Genomic DNA, 15,613 nt, shown 5'->3' on the forward strand with positions numbered 1-15,613 from the left:
AGTTAGCAAGTATAAGAAGCAGCTTCCACTCCAAGGGGCTAGGGAATAAAAGGAGGAAATACTGGAATTATTACAACTTAAAAGTTTGGAGGAGCCTCATAGAGCTGAGGCTAGAACAGCTGAGAAGGGGCAGAACTCAGCTATGAATGATGTCTCCATGTTTAGAGGAGGAATTCGGTGGGACCAGGACACCATAGTTTGCTGAGAATGTGCTGGCTGGCTGGGGCTGGTATCTCCTAGAGAGCATGATATGGTTTTAATACAAACTGGATTTAACTACTGGGGTGCCTAGGTGGCTCCGTTGGTTAAATGTCCAACTCTCAATTTCATCTCAGGTCATAATTTCAAGGTTGTGAGATTGAGCCCTGCATGGGGATCAGTGGTGGGCATGGAGCCTGCTTAACATTCTCTCTCCCTCTCTCCCTTTGCCCCTCTTCCTGACCTGCTCATGTGTGCGCATGAGGATTCTTTCTCTCTCTCTCTCTCTCTCTCTCTCTCTCTTTAGAGAAAACAAAACAAAACAAAAACTGGATTTAACTATTATGACAAACTGTCAATTCCAGGGTGAAGAAGCATTGCCAGAGAAATGCTTCTCTGAAACAGAAAACAAACAGGAAGAGAAAGTCAACCAGAAGCAAGCCAAAAATAAAAAGAAAAAGAAAAAGAAAAAGAAAAGAAAAGAAAAGAAAAGGAAAAAAGAATACTCTCTTCCTTCCTCAGCTTTTTCATTTCCTTAGTATCCCTATTGATTCAATTCCTTTTAGTATCCCTATTGACAAAGGCTAAGAGGAAACAGCTGGCAAAGCAGAAAAAATGGTTTGCAGAGCTCTAGTTGCAACCTCTCAAGATGAGTATAGAAAGTTGTGTTTGGATGTGAAAAGCCATAATGTAATAACTAATATATCATGACAATCTAAGTGACTTAATGCACGAAGAAAACAGATATAGTACAACTTGGTATTTTTTTCTGCATGCACTGAAGTAGCAATCACTTTCCTCTCTGTCAATGAAAGAACAAATGCTGGAAATTTTGGCAGCTTATGTTATATCAAGTACATGCCAGATTGTGGAACTCAATCATCTCATCTGTTCAAAGTCTGAAACTGAATCTTGACTTTCCAGACCATAAGGAAATAGTCCAAAGATAAAATTTTGAAAGATAAGAGCTCTACAGAATATCTCAAGCACAATTTAAATCAAGAGAGTTAACAAAATTGAATTTACTGAGAGGTAATTTGTATTTGATCTGTTCTCCATGCTAATTCTGAAGGCTGTGATCTGAATTGTGTAGCGGTTGGTTAGTACTATAAACTGGCCTCATCAAGCCTATTCTGTAATCAATGCCTAACGTATGGGAATCATTTTGACAAGCCTGAAAAAATTTTGCAATAACAAATTTTGTCTTTTCTTCTTTCAGGAAGGGCATATATTGTATCTCCATTTTAATTAATAGCATACATAACTCTTGAAAGTTATGTAATTTGCCTAAGGTAGGAAATTAAAATATTAAGTTTTCTTTCATAGATCATGGAAATCAAATCATTCTATTCATGCTTTTTTTTTTACCAGTATTAGTTTCCTATTTTTTTTTAATCAGACCAGTTATGTATGTTATCAATTCGTATTTCCATCCAAAAAAAAATACACAAAATGCTTATTTACAGAATAGTATTCTAGAACCATCTTGCAAGTGGCTTCCAACTTATGACTGTTACATTTTCAGAAAAATTTCAGGATATGTTAGACTCAGCCATTATTAATGGTGAAATTATTTAAACTTGCAATTAAATAAATTATATTAAAACTAAAGTAATAAAAAAAAAAAACTAAAGTAATAAATACTCAAAACTCATTACTTTTTACCTGACTGCATTTTATAGTTATCTATGCTCTTGAGGTATTTATGTCTATTATATCTGCTTGGTAGAATTATTACAAAATGATATGCTACTGCATATCTCTTCTCAACTCTGTGTTCAGCAATGTCTAGTTGATAGATTGAACTCAGCTATGGTGAGGTAATTTACACCTCAGCAATTGGCAGAAACTATAAATCAGGACTTGATTTATTATCTTACTATCCTAAAACAGAGACTGATAAAAAACATTCTGTGGATTAAACCTATCTCAGTGCCTCTTCTGTACATATCTTCTTCACACAGCCCCACCCATTTACTTACATATTGTCTAAGGTTGCTTTGGAAATACAAAGACAGAGGTGAGTTATAATTTTGTGATCTGCAGAGCCCAAAATACTTACTTTCTGTCCCTTTACTGAAAAAGTTTATCAAGTTCTGGTACAGAGTTAAAGTGATGAAGAAAACATTAACAATGTAGATTAAATATAAAAGTGTGTCATATCTGTTGCAGATATATAGGACAAAATAAGTGGTCTATAGCAGAAAAAAATGAGGCTATATTCTTCCACTATTACTTGATTTGACAAAAAATTCTCCCATCATTAATGAATGAATAAATTTCTACATATGTTGAAAGCTGAAAGGAGTTTTAGTTTAATTAAATTTTTATGATGATGAAAAATAGCTAAATAGTAGATCCTAGCAGATCATGTCAGACTTACTAACAATAAGTCTACTGAAAAAAGGGTCAGTTGATAGGACTACAACACAAGTCATGGTTGAATTGCAACCAATCATAGGTTGGCTACAAGTAATTAGGTATGAGACTAAGTTGGTTAAGATTGAGTATAACGAAAATCATTGAAACCTTTCTGTAAGAATCAATAACCATATGGAATTTACAATGAAAAATATTGTATACTTTATTCTTATTTGTAAATTGTGTACTGCATATCACTTATTGATAAAACTTATAACAAATTTGTGTAAGTTTATATACATCTATTTTTTTCTTACAGAGGAAACATTTATTAGCCCATCACTGTATGAGAAAAACATTTTAAAATATTTATGTTAAGAATATTTGCTATAAATTATAAAAATAAATGTCACATATATTTAAGTAAATATTGCCTATTAATTAAAAATTTATACACAATCTTTATATGGCATTAATATAGTATTCAAATGTCAGAGTTGAGTGCATCTCCTTGGGCTATCAATCATTTGAGAATGAATCTGTTCAGAAAGGATAGCAAAAGGCACCCTTAAATCCATAGAATATTGACCTAAACAGTGACTTGAAATATTTCCATCCTTTGACTTGGGTTATTAAAAATAATATTTTAAGATTTAGTTTAGCATGGAGACATCAACTTTAAATTTTAAAAATGATATAAAGCTGTTATAAGAATAATTTGCCACTCAAGAGTTTGGACCCACTCCAAAATAGGAAGACTTGCAGCCTTCTGGAAACTAAGCAGCACTTAGGAAAAATGAATCATCCAAAATAACAAATCTTTTTTTTTTTTTTCACTCTAAAATTATACAGCAGATATAATCAAATTCCTTTAGTGGCTTCTTCTAATGTTTAGAATAACATCTATAGTCCTTAATATGTCAATCCTATTCCTATTTCTGTGCATTCCACACCCTCTATCCTAGCACTTCTCTAGTGTCACTGGCTTCCTTGCTGTTCCTGGAAAATATCAGACCTACCTAAAGGTGTGGGACCCAGGAAATTTAACAAAATCCCCTACCCCTGGACAAGCAGAGCAGGACTGACTCTATTTTGGGCTGCACCCGCCTTGTGCTGACCTGCTTATTACTTAGGGCACTGCCCCACCCTAGTCAAAGACCAGGACACACCCTAATTGGAAATCCCGCTCAGTGGACCAGCATGACTGTGCAACTTTCTGCGTATCCCATTGGTCACTGGCCCCTATAAAGTTGCTAAGCCTCTTAGTCTCCGGGTCCAAGTACCTGCTCCGCTGTGTCGGGTATACTTGGATCCAGGCTCGAGCTTGTAATAAACCCTCGTGTGTTTGCATGGGTGTCGGCTCCTTGGTGGCTTCTCGGATTCGCGATCTTGGGCACGATAAACTTGCTTTTTTCCTTCCATCTAGAATTATTTTGCCTTAGATTTTCATATCGCTATTCATCATGTTCTTCTACTCGAGTGTTATCTCCGAAGACTTTTAAATTTCTTATTTATTTCTTATTTTTTGTTTATTTTTTTTCGAGATTTTATTTATTTATTCATGAGAATACACAGAGAGGAGAGAGAGAGAGGCAGAGACACAGGCAGAGGGAGAAGCAGGCTCCAAGCAGGGAGCCCCATGTGGGACTCGATGGGGGACTACCAAGATCACAGCCTGGGCCAAAGGTTAACTGCTAAACCACTCGGGCATCCTTCTGAAGACTTTTCAGACCAGGCACCCTCAAAGCTGCTATGTTCCCCTATCTTTCTCTGTCCTATTTGTCTGACGTATTTATCTGTATCATGCATCACAAACAGACATTATGTTATTTATTAACTGTTCTTTTTTTTTTTTATTCCTTTTGCACTAGAATGTAAGCTCTACCAGAGCTGAGATTTTTGTTTTGTTCATAGTATTCTTCATGCTTAAGGAGTGTCTGGAAAGTAATAGCTGCCAAGCAAATTGTTGAAACAGATTGTTGAAAGAGAAAAGAAGGAAGGAAAGTAGGAAGTTAGGAAGTAGGAAGATAGGAAAAATTTTCTTTAATGTGATCTGCAAAATACTTTTTAACCAAAAGATATATACCATTTTGGAGAGAACTCAGACATATCTTGTCCTACCCTTTTTATTCTAATTTTCACATTTTCTTTGTCTCTCATGTTAGGCATTTTGTGACTATTTGTACTGTTGAAGCAATTAAGATTATTTATGGTCTCTGTTTTTGATGAGAAAATTAACTTCCTGTCCAAGTTGAAAGTTAAAACAAAAGTAAAAACAAAAACAAAAATAACCTCTCATTTATCTGCTAATCCCCTGTATATTCAATAAAAATAAATACTCTAAAATAATTTCATATGATACAATTAACTACTATTTTGGCCAACTATATTTTCCTGTTAATTTTTTACGCTTACAGTCATGAAGACTTTTGTAATATTGAATATGAGAGACTATATTGACAATGATTATTACTAAAAGAATATTTCAATGGCTTTAGATATTGAGATTAGCCTACCTAAAAGCAAAAAGTTTATACTCATGATAATCACTAAAGCCCCACTCCAGGGATTCTAATTTCTTAGCAAAATCCGTGTTTCAGTTTATTATCTAGTGTCAGAAGAATGCCTGTATCTGTGACAAATTCCAAATTAAAATAATTACCCTAGGTAGATTTCCATTTTTTTACGTTAGATTAGAAAATGCAAAGATGTGGACATTGATTTATTTATCCCCCAGGTAGGTTTAATGTTACATCTTTGTAACACAACCTAACAAATTTATATTGAGTGCTTAATGTTAGGTGTTTTATTAGACACTGGAGTAGTATAATGGTGAATAATGCACAAAATAATAGCTAAAATTTATTGAGTATTTACTACATGCCAGTTACCCTTCTAAGTACTTTGCTTCTATTAATTGAATTAATCCTCACAAGGGAAAGGAAACTTCTCCTTGCTTTTATTGCCTCTTCTATATTTTCAGGTATGTATATAAAAATTCAATATTACTCACTATCCAAATTATCCTCCTGATCCTGGATATCAGAAAACACACACGTGCACACACACAACACACATAAACACTTCCTGCTTTCAACATTATATATTATGGTTGTTATGCAGAAATTGACCCTTAATGTTTTCAAGGTCATTAAATCTGATGGTATAGCTAACTAGTATTAAAATTCTGTTATTATTACCTTCATTAGCCAAGCTGTATAAGGAAATCAAGACCCAATGAGAAAAGTTAGAGCAATAGCAACACCGAAATAGCACTTACCAGGCTCCATCCACAGTTCTATATGCTTTATATGCATTAACTCAGTATTTGCTGAATAAACTCATTTGAACCTCAAAGAAACTGTGTAAGGCAATTACTATCATTTTCATCCCCATTTTAGAGATGACGAAACAGGACTGCAGAGGAGCAAAGTAATTTGCCCGAGGTCACACAGCAAGCAAATGGCAGAGCAGATTGTGGAAGACAGTTTGGCTCCAGGATGAATTGCTTAAGGGAATTTATAAAATACAGATAATGAGAATTTATGATGATAAGGCAGAAATATAAGAGACTTGAGTGTTACAGACACGTTGATTTGAAGTTCACTCAGACACTATCGAGCTGTGAACTATCTGGCAAGTCAATTAAGCATGACAAGTCTCAATGTCCTCATATGTAAAAGAGTGATAATTGAGGGTTGTGTGAAAACTATAAATCACATCTGATGATCCACAGTCTGTCATAAATCAGGGTAGTATCTAGAGCTATTTTTATGAACAACTTTCCTTTTGGATACCTGAAGCCTTTACTGTTTCCATATAATTATAAGTTTATTTTATTATTTCTTTTGCCCTTAGTCTGTGTTAAAGACAAGACAGTAGACCCAAAATTGAGTCACCTATATAGCCCCATGTCATGAAACTGAGATTTAACTTAATTCCATTTTGGCTGTCCTGGAAATGGAATATGAAGCCAAACACAATCAGGAATGGCCTGATCAGCCTTAGTAAGGCAATCTGCCTGATAGACCTCTGCTATCCCTCTAAGAAAAGTACCTTTGCACTAATAGATCTATTTGCTTTCTGCCTAGAATAGCTTCCTTGTTCCTACTTCCTTCTGCCTATAAAATCTCTTACTTTATGCAACTCTGTAGAGGACCTTTTTTTTGTTTGCTTGTTTGTTTTTAAGATTTTATTTATTTAAGAGAGTTGGAGAGAAAGAAAGCTAGAGCACAAGTGGGGTAGGCAGGGATAGGCTGGGAGGGCAGAGGGAGGAGAAGCCGACTCCCCAACATGAGGGCTTGATCCCAGAACTCTAGGGTCATGACCTGAGCCAAAGGAAGACCATTAACCACCTGAGCCACTGGAGTTCCTGTATATCTGTAGATTTGTTGCTGCCTGATTCATAAATAACTGAATAAAGCCAGTTAGGATCTTTAAAATTTACTCATTTAAACTTGCTTAACACTGATAAAGACCTTTTGGTTTGAAAAGAGAAAACTTGATAACACTTGAGGTCCTGCAGATATTTATTTATTTTGATTTCAAGTTTTTATTAGTTAACATATATGGTAAAATTGATTTCAGGAGTAGAACTTAGTGATTCGCCACTTGCATATAACACCAATGCTCATCACAAATGCCTCCGTTAATACCCCCTGAATGCCCCTCATCACCCATTTAGCCTATCCCCTGCCCACCTCCCTCCATCATCCCTCAGTTTGTTTTCTATAGTTGAGTCTCTTATGGCTTGCTTCCCTCTCTCTCTCTCTCTCTTTTTCCCCTTCCCATATTTTCATCTGTTTCTTAAATTCCACATATGAGTGAAAAGTGTATTTGTCTTTCTCTGACTTAATTTGCTTAGCATAATATACTCTAGTTCCATTACTTTGTTGTAAATGGCAAGATTTCATTTTTTATGAATGAGTAATATTTCATTGTATGTATATATACAATATATATATATATATATATACCACTTCTTTATCCATTCATCAGTCAATAAACGTTTGGGCTCCTTCCATTGTTTGGCTATTGTTGATAATGCTGCTGTAAACATCAGGGTGTGGGTGCCCCTTCAAATCAGTATTTTGTTTCCTCTGGGTTAATGCCTTGTGCAATTGCTGGATTGTACTGTAGTTTTATTTTTAACCTTTGGAAGAACCTCCATATTTTTTTTCAGAGTGGCACTACCAGTTTGCACACCCACCAACAGTGTAAGAGGGTTCCCCTTTCTCCACATTCTGACCAATATTTGCTGTTGTCTGTGTTGTTGTGAGGCAGTATCTCATTGTGGTTTGGATTTGTGTTGGATGATGAGTTATGTTGAGCATCTTTTCATGTATCTGTTGGCCATCTGGATGTCCTCTTTGTAAAAAGGTCTGTTCATGTCTTCTGCCCATTTTTTGACTGGATTATTATTTTTTGGATGTTGAGTTCAATAAATTCTTCATAGATTTTGGATACTAACACATTCCTGCAGGTATTTAAAGGATTAGTAAATAGTTTCAGAATTATTATTTTTTTAAAGATTGTATTTATTTATTCATAAGAGACACACAGAGAGAGAGAGAAAGAGAGGCAGAGACACAGGCAGAGGGAGAAGCAGGCTCCATATAGGGAGCCCGATGTGGAACTCGTTCCTGGGACTCCAGGATCATGCTCCAGGCTGAAGGCAGGTGCTAAACCTCTGAGCCATTCAGGGATCCCAATTTCAGAATTATTTTTATATTTCTCCTCAGTCTTTTTCTTCCTTTTTCAGAAGTAAGAACCACATAGTGATATCCTTTGAGAATATTCTGGATAGCCTTATTTTTTTCATGTTAGTGATGACTGTCACAGAAATGTTCAGCAGAATCTAATTACTTTACTATTTATAACTTATAACAAATAATTTTTTAGTAATTGATATACCTTTTTGTGGATTTTTCCTTAGAGAAAATTGTATTATATACAAGGATTTTTAAAAATATTTCTTTAGCTATTTTTAAAAGAACAAAGCAAATAGGACTTTTATATTTATATTACATTTTATTATAAATGAGGACACAGAGATTGCATATAACCTACCAATATCAAGAAAGAATTCATAAAGAATAACTTTTAATTATAAAGCAATGTTTCTAGTTTTGAGAAAACTTTGTCCTTTTTGCTTTTTAGGTTTTGCTTACTAATGTGAATAATATTGAGATAGCTAGACTTAGAACTCATTTAGAAAATATTCAGAGACGCCTGGGTGGCTTAGTGGTTGAGCGAATGCCTTTGGCTCAGGTATTGATCCTGGGGTCCTGGGATGGAGACCGGTATCGGGCTCCCTGCAAGGAGCCTGCTTCTCCCTCTGCCTGTGTCTCTGCCTTTCTCTCTGTGTCTCTCATGAATAAATAAATAAAATTTTTTAAAAATAGAAAATATTCAAGCTAGTTAAGAGTCACAGCAGTTACTTCGACTTTTGTACAAATATCTATTCTTGCCAACATGCAATTCCTTCTCACAGAAGTAAAGTACTTCTTCACAGTACTGAGAATTTACTCCAAGCATTTTAAGCAGACAAGAGAGAAGGGTGTGGGGAGAAGAGAGAGAGGAATAGAGAAATATTGGTTAAGTTCAATACTGGTGTTTAAAGGAAGATGCAGCTATGGAGGAACCAAGAGAAAGCATAGGGAGATGATGTCTGCTAAGCATCTAATCCTATTTAATTTAACAAGGAAAGTCTAATTTTTCTGTCACCTTTTGAGTGGTAGAAGTTTAGAACATGCTTTGTGTCACATTTGAATTTCACATAATTGCCTTCGCACTGCACATATGAGGTGAATTTCTCAGCTTGATTTTCAGTATGGTGTAGAATGCAGTTTCCACCTCATTGCGTTCAGATTGTTTGCCTCTATTTCACATACCATGGCAGGATGAAACCAGCCAAAATGTAAGAAACATCAACAACATCTATCATAGGATAAAATGTTTTATATTATTAAAAAAAACTTATTCAATGATACTTTTGAAGATGAGTAAGACTGTAAGGATAGGTATATGGACTACTGCAATGGGGTTTGGAAGTAGGACAGATAGACTAAACCTTGAAAACAGCAAGAAAAACTGGGAGTTTATAGCCAAGGAACAGAGTAGAAAGAGTTGGTGGATTGAAAATTACTGGCAGGAAATATCATGGTTAGAAGGGAAGTCTGGCTAAACTGACCTAATAGAATTCTTGCTGAAGGCATGCCAGGGTGTCTGAGGGGTATCATCTGAGGGGTAAGGTTGGGAGTTAGGAATTTGGTCAGATAGTGAAGGTGATTAGATATCAACAGTGGGATATTCTGGCTAAACCATCTTAGCAGAATTCTTGCTAAAATTGAATGTGCCCAATGATAGGTCTTAGGTGAAAAAGAGTTCAGAGAAGCCTGACTAGATTTGGTCAAAGGAAGAATTTTGTCAGCATAAGCATTCCAAAAATTGTAGCTTAGTTTTTCTAGGGAAAACAAAACAAAACAAAATAATTTATTTTAGTGTGAGTAATGAAATGCTATTAAAAACACACCATATAAGTTAAATTTCTTTTAAATGTAAAGTATAACTCAGTCTTGTTTACTCAGTGTTGTAGTTCTGAATTTTCATCATTGCACTGTACTTTGCTGGAAAGTTTTCAAAAAAAATAGGACCAGCTTAGTCTAATGACCTTGTCTGTTGCTAAAGGATTCAGGTTAAATCTTATTGATATTTCATTTAGACATTTTCTCTGAAACTTTGAACAATTCAGCCCAGAATAGATAGAATGAGTGCAAATACCTATTCAAACTTTCAAATAATTCAAGTGCTTTTATCTTGTAGGATGCCAGCTAATCAAAAGAAAGCTGGAATAGTATTATTAATCTCTAACAAATTATATTCTGAATAAAAATATTATTAGAGATAAGGAGGGACATTATATACTGATAAAAAGGTCAATTATCCAAGTAGATAACCTGAATCACATTATCAACCACCTAGACCGAATGGACATCTATAGGCCTCTCAATCCATCGTTAACAGAATACACGTTCTTCTCAAGTACAAACAGAATATTCACCATGATACATTATATTCTGGGCCATAAAACAAATGCTAGGAAATTTAGAAGAATAGATATAACAGGTATGTTCTTGGACTACTGTGGAAATAAACTAGAAATCAGTAACAAAATATTTGGAAAGTTTCCAAGATTCTGGAAATTAAACAACATATTTCTAAACAATCTGAGTCAAAGTGGAATATAAGGGAAATTTGAAAAAAATGAACTAAATAAAAATGAAAATGCAGCATGCCTGTCAAACTTCGTAAGGCATTGCTAAAGCAGTTCTTTGGGAGAAAACTGTAGCATTTAATGCATACATTAGAAAAAAAAATCTGAAATCAGTAACCTCAGTTTCCACACAACAAAACTAGAAAGAAGGGATACCTGAGTGGCTCAGCAGTTGAGCATCTGCCTTTGGCTCAGGGCGTGATCCTGGAGTCCTGGGATCGAGTCCCACATCGGGCTCCCTGCGTGGAGCCTGCTTCTCCCTCTGCCTATGTCTCTGCCTCTCTCTCCATGTCTCTCATGAATAAATAAAACCTTTAAAAAATAAATAAAATTAAAAAAACTAGAAAAAAGTATTAGCAAACCTAACACCTCATTCCCAATAATCCCAATGATAGAATAACTTTATTTGCTATTTTGGTAAACCTCAATTCTAAACCTATGCCAGAAGAGCCTCCACTCCAAAATATACCTATTACTTATTTCTGCCTGAAAACAAGAAGTTCTGATACACTGTATTTGAAAATAATCGATAGATCTACTAACTGCCATTAATTTTTGAAGGATTGTTAAATAACTTCTTTAATTAATTTTATTACTATATTCCTGTATTTCCAGTGGACATTTCAACTTGTGTCTAAAGAACAAAAATAATGTAATGTTTTTATTTTACTTTATAGATCCTATTTTTTAATATTTCTGTCTTACTCAATAGCTTCCTTATCTCTCAAAGTATTTTTGGGGTGGGAAAAACCAGTAGCAATTTCTGATCTAAATTCAGTTAACACAGTGTTACTTCCAATTACCAGCTTCATAAAACCAGCTTGAAACACAATAACATTTTTTCTGAAGATGGACAACAAAAGCTTCCCAGCATGAAAGGTTCAGTGCACTTTGAACATTCATACACATATTAAATGATAATGAAAGTCTCAACTGACTTCAGAATTTTATCATAGAAGCAAGGAGGATGTTTCAATACGAGTATAACATTACAGCATATGATTTATTTTAAATGCTCAAGATACAAGTTGGTTTCTCTACTGCTGGTGGAGGAAACGGAAGTTAGGATTAAAAATATGGAGCTTTCCTCAGATTCATGCCTATATTACTTTTTGCCCTTCCATTTTTCAAGCAGCTTCCTCTCCTCTATATTTAGAGAAGCAGCTGGCGGATACTTTGTGTCAATAGCCCCATGAAGTATCTGTGGGGTTTCTGGGGAAAAAAAAAAAAAGGATAAATTTGTAAGTTTCAAAGTTCATTTACCAGGTGGCAGCTGAACTGTTTAACAAATCCAAATTTTAAGATGGCAAAAATGAATTAAAATTTGGGGGTAGACAGTTTTCTAAGAATTAATGATGACAGTCACATAAGCATTTTGACATATTCATAGGTTTTTATATGTTGTTTGTAGCTGCCATTCTACAGAAGCTCACGTGCTGGGAAATCATAAGCCTGATGGTAGAACATGCACATTTTCTAAGATTAAGGCAAAGCTCTGGATTGTGTCTAATTCATCATTCTACCATCTGTTTAACATGGATTTATCACTAGTTACTGGCTTGGAGTAAGTAATCTTTAAAATTTCTATTCAGTCTGAACAGTGATCTGTAGAGTGTCATCCATAGAGCCTCTGTAGGACTCCTATAACTCAGCCAACAACGTACTTAACACAAATTCAAAGCAAAAACAAAAATAAAAAGATTTATATCCAACTGTGGCCAAATTGTAGCTCATTGCTTTAACTTGTCCTTTTACAAATCCAAGTATTGGAAAAACAGCTGCATGGGCAATGCTACACTTTCCTTAATAACACATGCTCAGTTAAAAACAACCAGAAAGAAGGTTTCTTATCTTAAAGGGATGCTTGTCCACGGCACTGAGGTTAATTTACTTAAATTGCAAATCATGCTTATCGCACTGGATCCCTAGTAGTCTGATAATGAGATCTAAGTTATTGTTAGTATTCCCAGACAGTATCACCCCTAATAGTCCAAACAGTTATGAAGTTCCAAGATGCTATAATTAAATTATTTTATATTTTTCTTTGTTTTGAGGTACGCACACACAAAGCAACAGGCTTTCACTTGTCAAAAACCCATATGTAAATCTCCCTCTATTTATATTTAGGGCTATAACTTTCCAGTACATATTATATTTAGGTGTCCATATTATCTTTGACCATGTTACCCCCATTTCTTTCTAGACTAAGCAATGCTGCAAATCAAAGCAAAAACATTTATAGTAATAGAATTATTAATAGACCTTTCATGAGCAATAAAAACCAAAGATAACTATAAAAATCAAGAAGGGTAGTAAAAGGCATGGAAGAGTTTATTTTTGAAAGGAGACATGATTAGATAAAATTAAATGTAGAAAGGCAAAACTGAAGAAGGGCAAGTTTGGGTCAACTAATATTCGATAAAGGAGGAAAGACTATCCATTGGAAGAAAGACAGTCTCTTCAATAAATGGTGCTGGGAAAACTGGACATCCACATGCAGAAGAATGAAACTAGACCACTCTCTTTCACCATACACAAAGATAAACTCAAAATGGATGAAAGATCTAAATGTGAGACAAGATTCCATCAAAATCCTAGAGAAGAACACAGGCAACACCCTTTTTGAACTCGGCCATAGTAACTTCTTGCAAGATACATCCACGAAGGCAAAAGAAACAAAAGCAAAAATGAACTATTGGGACTTCATCAAGATAAGAAGCTTTTGCACAGCAAAGGATACAGTCAACAAAACTCAAAGACATCCTACAGAATGGGAGAAGATATTTGCAAATGACATATCAGATAAAGGGCTAGTTTCCAAGATCTATAAAGAACTTATTAAACTCAACACCAAAGAAACAAACAATCCAATTATGAAATGGGCAAAAGACATGAAGAGAAATCTCACAGAGGAAGACGTAGACATGGCCAACATGCATATGAGAAAATGCTCTGCATCACTTGCCATCAGGGAAATACAAATCAAAACCACAATGAGATACCACCTCACACCAGTGAGAATGGGGAAAATTAACAAGGCAGGAAACAACAAATGTTGGAGAGGATGCGGAGAAAAGGGAACCCTCTTGCACTGTTGGTGGGAATGTGAACTGGTGCAGCCACTCTGGAAAACTGTGTGGAGGTTCCTCAAACAGTTAAAAATAGACCTGCCCTGCACCCAAAAGCATAAGATACCTAGGAATAAACCTAACCAAAGATGTAAAGGATCTATACCCTCAAAACTATAGAACACTTCTGAAAGAAATTGAGGAAGACACAAAGAGATGGAAAAATATTCCATGCTCATGGATTGGCAGAATTAATATTGTGAAAATGTCAATGTTACCCAGGGCAATATACACGTTTAATGCAATCCCTATCAAAATACCATGGACTTTCTTCAGAGAGTTAGAACAAATTATTTTAAGATTTGTGTGGAATCAGAAAAGACCCCGAATAGCCAGGGGAATTTTAAAAAAGAAAACCATATCTGGGGGCATCACAATGCCAGAGTTCAGGTTGTACTACAAAGCTGTGGTCATCAAGACAGTGTGGTACTGGCACAAAAACAGACACATAGATCAGTGGAACAGAATAGAGAATCCAGAAGTGGACCCTGAACTTTATGGGCAACTAATATTCGATAAAGGAGGAAAGACTATCCATTGGAAGAAAGACAGTCTCTTCAATAAATGGTGCTGGGAAAATTGGACATCCACATGCAGAAGAATGAAACTAGACCACTCTCTTGCACCATACACAAAGATAAACTCAAAATGGATGAAAGATCTAAATGTGAGACAAGATTCCATCAAAATCCTAGAGAAGAACACAGGCAACACCCTTTTTGAACTCAGCCATAGTAACTTCTTGCAAGATACATCCACGAAGGCAAAAGAAACAAAAGCAAAAATGAACTATTGGGACTTCATCAAGATAAGAAGCTTTTGCACAGCAAAGGATACAGTCAACAAAACTCAAAGACAACCTACAGAATGGGAGAAGATATTTGCAAATGATGTATCAGATAAAGGGCTAGTTTCCAAGATCTATAAAGAACTTCTTAAACTCAACACCAAAGAAACAAACAATCCAATTATGAAATGGGCAAAAGACATGAAGAGAAATCTCACAGAGGAAGACATAGACATGGCCAACATGCATATGAGAAAATGCTCTGCATCACTTGCCATCAGGGAAATACAAATCAAAACCACAATGAGATACCACCTCACACCAGTGAGAATGGGGAAAATTAACAAGGCAGGAAACAACAAATGTTGGAGAGGATGTGGAGAAAAGGGAACCCTCATACACTGTTGGTGGGAATGTGAACTGGTGCAGCCACTCTGGAAAACTGTGTGGAGGTTCCTCAAACAGTTAAAAATAGACCTGCCCTACGACCCAGCAATTGCACTGCTGGGGATTTACCCCAAAGATACAGATACAGTGAAACGCCGGGACACCTGCACCCCGATGTTTATAGCAGCAATGGCCACGATAGCCAAACTGTGGAAGGAGCCTCGGTGTCCATCGAAAGATGAATGGATAAAGAAGATGTGGTTTATGTATACAATGGAATATTACTCAGCCATTAGAAATGACAAATACCCACCATTTGCTTCAACGTGGATGGAACTGGAGGGTATTATGCTGAGTGAAGTAAGTCAATCGGAGGACAAACATTGTATGTTCTCATTCATTTGGGGAATATAAATAATAGTGAAAGGGAATATAAGAGAAGGGAGAAGAAATGTGTGGGAAATATCAGAAAGGGAG

The 15,613-nt window shown here is 35.5% G+C and overlaps 1 long non-coding RNA gene across 7 annotated transcripts in view; it reads left to right on the top strand.

Annotated features, from left to right (window-relative positions):
- The window catches only part of LOC102156107, a 129,995-nt gene that overhangs the window by 106,813 nt on the left and 7,569 nt on the right, over window positions 1–15,613 (top strand). For 6 of the 7 annotated variants that reach the window (XR_005368555.1, XR_005368557.1, XR_005368552.1 and 3 more), the window contains 2 exons: window positions 1,418–1,490; window positions 12,246–12,398. This is a non-coding gene — a long non-coding RNA (uncharacterized LOC102156107). The remainder of the gene's footprint in view (window positions 1–1,417; window positions 1,491–12,245; window positions 12,399–15,613) is intronic. The other variant, XR_005368554.1, reaches the window with a different exon arrangement.

Source organism: Canis lupus, chromosome 13, assembly GCF_011100685.1.
Source record: "Canis lupus familiaris isolate Mischka breed German Shepherd chromosome 13, alternate assembly UU_Cfam_GSD_1.0, whole genome shotgun sequence".
Classification (NCBI taxonomy): Eukaryota; Metazoa; Chordata; class Mammalia; order Carnivora; family Canidae; genus Canis; species Canis lupus.